The sequence below is a fragment of the Marmota flaviventris genome, chromosome 12 (assembly GCF_047511675.1).
Source record: "Marmota flaviventris isolate mMarFla1 chromosome 12, mMarFla1.hap1, whole genome shotgun sequence".
Classification (NCBI taxonomy): domain Eukaryota; kingdom Metazoa; phylum Chordata; class Mammalia; order Rodentia; family Sciuridae; genus Marmota; species Marmota flaviventris.
Window position 1 is genome coordinate 39,738,403 of NC_092509.1, and position 6,371 is coordinate 39,744,773.

General features: G+C 34.6%; 1 pseudogene; it reads right to left on the reverse strand.

The window, feature by feature from the left end:
* Window positions 1–243: 243 nt before the first annotated feature.
* LOC114087063 (large ribosomal subunit protein uL30 pseudogene) lies at window positions 244–1,037 on the reverse strand (annotated as a pseudogene).
* Window positions 1,038–6,371: the final 5,334 nt, after the last annotated feature.

Below are 6,371 nucleotides of genomic sequence, written 5' to 3' on the forward strand. Positions count from 1 at the left end.
CAGCTGTGCACTCTTAATGCCCTGAGTGCTACAAAGAGACACTCTGGACACTTAGTGCTACCTGCTGTGGAAGGTGAACTCACTTTGCATATTCAGAAACTTGAGAAAGTCACTGTAGCAATACCTCAAACCTTTTTCTTTTATTCTCAGCTTATCAGTCAAAACTTAACATTGTATCCACCTAAATTTGCTGCAGTCTCTCCCCAACCTCACCCTGTCTATTTTTTTTTCTGTCTATTTTTTCTATTTTTTATTAACTGACCAGATTACAAAAATACCATGGTAGATACCTTTGTTCATCCTTCTAATAAGCCTGTTGATCTGGTCTTCTCTGTTGCCAGCATCTCCACCTTCTACAAAATGGGTGGACTTTTTCTTCATTCCACCTCTTGGAGAAGATAATTTGAAGGGCCACAGGGAGTTATTTGCTTCTTTGAAGCATTTTCCAACAGTGTAGATCTCATGAATCAGATCTTCCACGCAGATGATGCCATATTTACCAAGAGATGGAGCAATCAAAGCGTTATCTGTCAAGGCATTTCGTTTCTTATTGATTTTGCCATATCCACGCTTGTAGATTAGTTCATTCACTGATTTCAGGTTTGGGTACCCCCATGCAATGTAAGGTTCCAGGATCCTCAGCATGTTAATTGAAGCCTTGTTGAGCTTAACAAAGGTGCCATTGAAGATCTGGTGAAGGCAAATAAGTTGTAACACCTTAAGAACCTTTGGGCTCACACAATTGATACCTCTGATCCTGATAACAAATGCTAATTTGGGTTCTGCAGGTACATAGAAGTTGCCAGCTTTTCTTGCCATTCTAGCCATCTGAATCTCTGTTCTGTACATTTGCCTATATTCCTTGTGGTAATGCTTGGCTTTTTCATAGATTAGCTTCCCCCTTGCCTTTCAAAGCATCTTTTGGGCAAACTTCTTCCTCAGGCGCTTTACCTCAGCTCCGCATTATTCCTTCACTTTTCCTTAAGAGTTTCTGGCACATCAGGAACCTTCTTTTTCTTCTCTTCGACACCCTCCATGGTTCCAGCCTGAAAAAGAGGCCACCCTGTCTATTTTCTTACTCATTCTATCACTCTGTCATTTTTCTTTTAATTAAGGGGGGAAAAGATTCTGATTTCTTAAGTCTTCTAAAATCTGGAAATAGTACTAGTTGGGAACAACTACACTCAAGACTTAGACATCATCGAAGCGGCTCATAAAACAATTACACACCAACTAAAAGAGATAAACAGGAAAGTGAAAATTTAAATTTAACATATAAATCTCTGGCTACCCTGTAAGACAACACTTATAACACATAATTAACACAATTTGGTATCTGTAATAAAATTCTATTGAGAGATAAATTGACATGTTTGATTGTCTTGGCAACCTGTCTTAGTTTCCAAAAAGTGATGGAGTCAGCAACAAGGCCCCAGATGTCCGTCTTCACCTCCTTGCCCTGAATTGTGGAACTTCAGTACTTATGGGAATCAATCCATATGCTTCTCATTATTATGAATTTAATAACAGATCTGTAGCTGCTGTTTTCTATGATTCTTGCAACGTCTTTCCATTTTGACCTGTGGAATAAATATTTGGATGAGACAAAACAAAATTATGTAGAAAAAAAATATATGATCAGGTTCAGTCTATAACAACTTTGGAAGATCAAAATACATACTAAAATTTAACATTAATTTACTGATCTTAATACTAACAAAAATGTAATTTTTTTCTTCATTAGTTACGTGTTTATAAAATATAACATCTCTTAGATATTTTCTTAAAGTCTACATTATTCTAATAGCTTCTTAATTTAAAATGTTTTTGATAATTATTAGAAAAAAAGAATTGTTCTGTTTAGAGTAGGTCAAGTAGAGTTTAATTCTGTTAACAAAAGCATTTTTTTTAAGTTTGAGATATTAGCCAAACTGGTACCGAAACATTTTTGAACTAATTATATATTATTAGAGCTCAAAGAAGAAAGGAAGGGGGGAATGGAGAAAAGAAGGAAGGAAGGGGGGGAGGGAAGGAGGAAGGGAGGGAGGGAAGGAGGAAGAGAAAGAGGGAGGGAGAGAGGAAGAAGGGGAGGAAGGAAAGGAGGAAGGAGAGAGATTTAAAGACGATCCAGAGTTAGCTATAGGCTCTGTTATTCACATTCTCTACTGAAGGCACCATCAATTTTAATTTTATTTTTAGGTTTTTAAAGTTATAATATGAAGTTAGAGCTATGTATCCTAACTATTTTTTAATATGAAAGAATCAATTCAACATCAAAAATGGTATGGTAGCAATGCTATTTAGAGTCAACTTCATAGAGGTTTTTAATTTTTGTCAAGAACATAAATGATTAATCAGTGAACTGGGTCAGTGCTTATATACAACTGAGAACTCATCTTCTCATAATAGTTATAAAATTATTAAGAATTGGCTGTCATTAAGTTGTTACTTAACCTGCAACCCAGATGAGAAGATTTCCTATTTTAAGGAAAATTGTTACATTATATTAGAGGGAAATATCAAATGACTTCATTATAAGAAGATAATCTTATTGATTTGATAACTTTGAGCCATCATTGTCTTTAACAAATTGTGGAGCGTGCAGATTAGCTGCAGGAGTCAAACACATTTGCATCCTCATTTTGGTTCATTGTTCCAAGTCCTCAGGTTTGCAGCTCCTTGACCTTTTGTGCTTAAAGTGAACAAGGTGGCCACTAGACGTTCACTGTGAGTCTAAGTCCTATTATCAGCAAGCAATCTAGTTATTTCTGACCTCTAGTAACTCAAAATTCAGAGTTAGGGCCACGTAGGCCTTCTTTGTTTATGTAAAATTCTACCCATAAAAATCATTAATTTTCCCTAGGCTCTATATTTGAGTCTCAAAAAAAAACTTTTAAACATAATGTTGTGTAATTAACACCATGTCACATTAACAACTTAACTCAAATATACATTCCACTACATTCATGCTTAGATGTAGTGATTCTTCTATTAACTAAAGATTCTGAGATTGAATATATCTTACATGGCTTCCAGTTAACATTAAAACTTCCTCTGTAGTATGCTGGGAGCCATTAGCCAAGTAGGTATGACAATTTCCTTGCCAGCGTACCCCATGTTGCTTAGTGGAAGGACTCCTGGAAATAGGACATTTTGCAGTGACATTGCATGTAGGTGACCTTGCTCAAGGACCAAGGCGGATCCGGGTTTAGGGTGTTCCCGGTTTAGGATGATCCGAGTTTAGGGCGGTCCCAGTTTAGGACTATCCGGGTTTAGGGTGGTTCCAGGTTTAAGATTATTCCTGCTGGGAATAGGGCGTATCCTGTTGCCTGAGTTCCCCTTGAGTTCTCACGGGATTCAGACAGTATTTTTGGGGAGATAGAAGCCCAGTGGATGTGGATTTGGGCAGAGAACGTGGATTTCCCCAGAACATGATTGTAGACAGCTGGTGTGAGTTCGGGAATAAAGAGTTGCTGTTTGAATCTACAAGCTGTGTGGTGGCTCGTGATTTTGTGCCCAGCCAGACTGCGGCATTTGTGCCCAGCCAGACTGCGGCAGTAGAAGCCGACAATTCTAGCAGGCACTTTGGTCACACATCAATAAACTGTGCTTCTTTCTTACCCTATGCTTACTCAAATTGTTTTAAAAATATGCATTTGCTAATATTTTTAGAATGAAAAATATTAAAATTCCTTTAAGATAATGTCTATGACAATATTTTAAAACTCCTTGTCAATTACTGAACTACAGTACTAGGTAATTTAAAGGTATTAAAATGATAAAAACCAGAATTATGTACTTATTCATAAAAGTTTGCAAATCTTCAAGTAACTTAAAAGTGTATATTACTTAGAATAGTATTAGAATGAATGAAACAAAATAGTTTAATTGGGAGAAAAGATTAAATTTTGCCCATTTTTCTAAAGTTAGACCTATAAAATATTTAATTATATTCTGTTTTGAAGAAAAGTGAATTTTGACTAAATATTAGAATATATTACAGGGCAATGTCAAAGGATTAAATAGAAAATCCTTTCATATAAAAGCATTTAATTATAGATTTAAAATTTTATTTTTTGAAATCAGCTTTTTCAATCTGTCTAGATTTATATTGTATCATGTACTAAATAGCCAAGTATTTATTAGTAATGAAGTATAAACTTTTCACCTCCCACCACCATGAAATTAACAAACATAGTAAGCTTATACAAACATATTGTGACATGCTAGTTTAATTTTAAATCAGAAATCATCTGAAATTTGTTCAAATTGAAGGAAGAAATTCTGTTGATTTAGAACCCCAGAAAGGTAAACCAATTAGTATTTGAGCTTATAATGTACTTTCATCTAAAAATATTTATAATGGTAAAAATATAAAAAATAAAGTCAACCCAATTATTTACTTAAAGTGGAAAGTATGACACCTGCATTCTAGAAAAAAAAAAGTCCCTTACAAAAAACAGAAACTGGATGTTCACACATATGAATCTATTGCACTGAATAAGAGAAAGTGTGAAAGAAAATTCAAATGAAAAGAAAAAAATAGAATTCATAAAAATAACTTATAAATCACTGGTTTTAACCAGTTTTTCACAATGGTGGTATTGGCATTAAGTAGATACAAGGTGTGTGTCTGTAACAGATATACAACTTATTTAGCACTACAAATATTTGCTTAATGTAAAAGAAAAACAATCATCTAGTTCCACAGTGTGCCAAGTATCCTGAAAGGCAGACACAGAATTAACTCCTGGTTTGTACAAAACACTACACAACATGCAAACTGTTATGCATCTCACAATGATCCAACTTCACATAGGAAAGAATATAAATAAGCCTTAAAATAACAGAAATTTGTTTGAAAATAATACATTTGCAACATAAAATTCTGAAGTTCAATCGGATAAATAAAACAGTGGTTACATCATACATATATGGAGATCTTTCTATGATTTTCTGATCCTCTTCCTGAAAGGAACGCAAAATCATTGTCAGTGGCTCATGTCCTATACTTCTTTCCCAAAACTTTAATGCATTCAGCTTGTCACATCATCATCTTCTTGGTTATGTCTGCAATGGGAAAGAGAGAAAATATGAAGAAATCCAGAAAGTAGATGCCACATTTCTTATTGTCTATTATTATCCCTCCTTATTCCTCTGACCTGTGACAGGTTACCTTTACCATCTTCCCCTTGCCAATTCCCATATTTAATATGATGTTAAAAAGCATGAATTTATTAGAAGAAATTCATATAAAAAGCTAATTTGTAAACGCATGAGTTAATAGTTTGGATTACCAAAATCCATTACTTCCATATGAAAATTTTTCTGTTTCTCTACTTTTCATATTTTTACCGTCATATTGTTATATTATCAGAGCAAAAATATTAAACTAGAATATTTTCAACATTAATGAAAGAAAATGCAAACTATTCCAAGGAAACAATAGAAAGTTGGATATTATTAATTATAGTTTGGATTAAATTCATTTACAAGAATGTTATCTCTTGTATTGTTGCAAGTTTTTTCCTACAAAGTTATTCTTTATTATTTGCTATTATTTGCATATAACCTTATTCTATGAAAGGAATTGAGGCAACATACAAAGTTGTGTATTTGAAACAGATTAAAAGAAAACAGGAGGGCAGGGAACAGAGCATGAAAATCAAAGGGTCCCAATCACATATGTGATATAAACATTTTATGCCTAATTACAAAGTGAAATTATTTATGTCATAGAAATAAGCAAGGTTTTAAAATTCAGCTTGAGAAAGACCAAAATCTTCCTGAAATTTACATATTCTGAAAGAAATACAAAATCATTGTCAATGGCTCACGTCCTATACTTCTTCCCCAAAACAGGCATACATCTGAAAAAATATATATATACGAAGCCAAATCTACTTTTTACCCTGAATCCAAATCTGGTTTTTAGATTATGGTGGCTAGGAGATAGGAAGAAATGAGGCTCTCGTCCTCTAAGAGATTCCCCTAATAAGAGGGGTACAAAGAGGACGTTGCATGCTGTGTACAGGGAATGCCTGTGTGTGTGTGTGTTTGTGTGTGTGTTTCAGGATTAACATTATAAGCTTTTTCTAGCAGCAGTAGGAAGACTTGAAGCCTACATTTCCCAAACTGGGTCCAGAGCCCTCAAGCAGTTTCTATACACACATCTCCTAAGCCCCCCCCTCCCTGCTTTCCCCTTTGCATTAAAATCCAAGGTCTCATGGAGTTAGCTCCCCTGACTCCATAGGTCTTAAACTAAACTCAATCTCAACCTAATTTCTCCTACCTTGGCTGAGTAATATTCCCTCAGATGTAAGCAAGGTGAATATAACTTCCTCCTGCTTCAATCCTTTGTCTTACCTCCA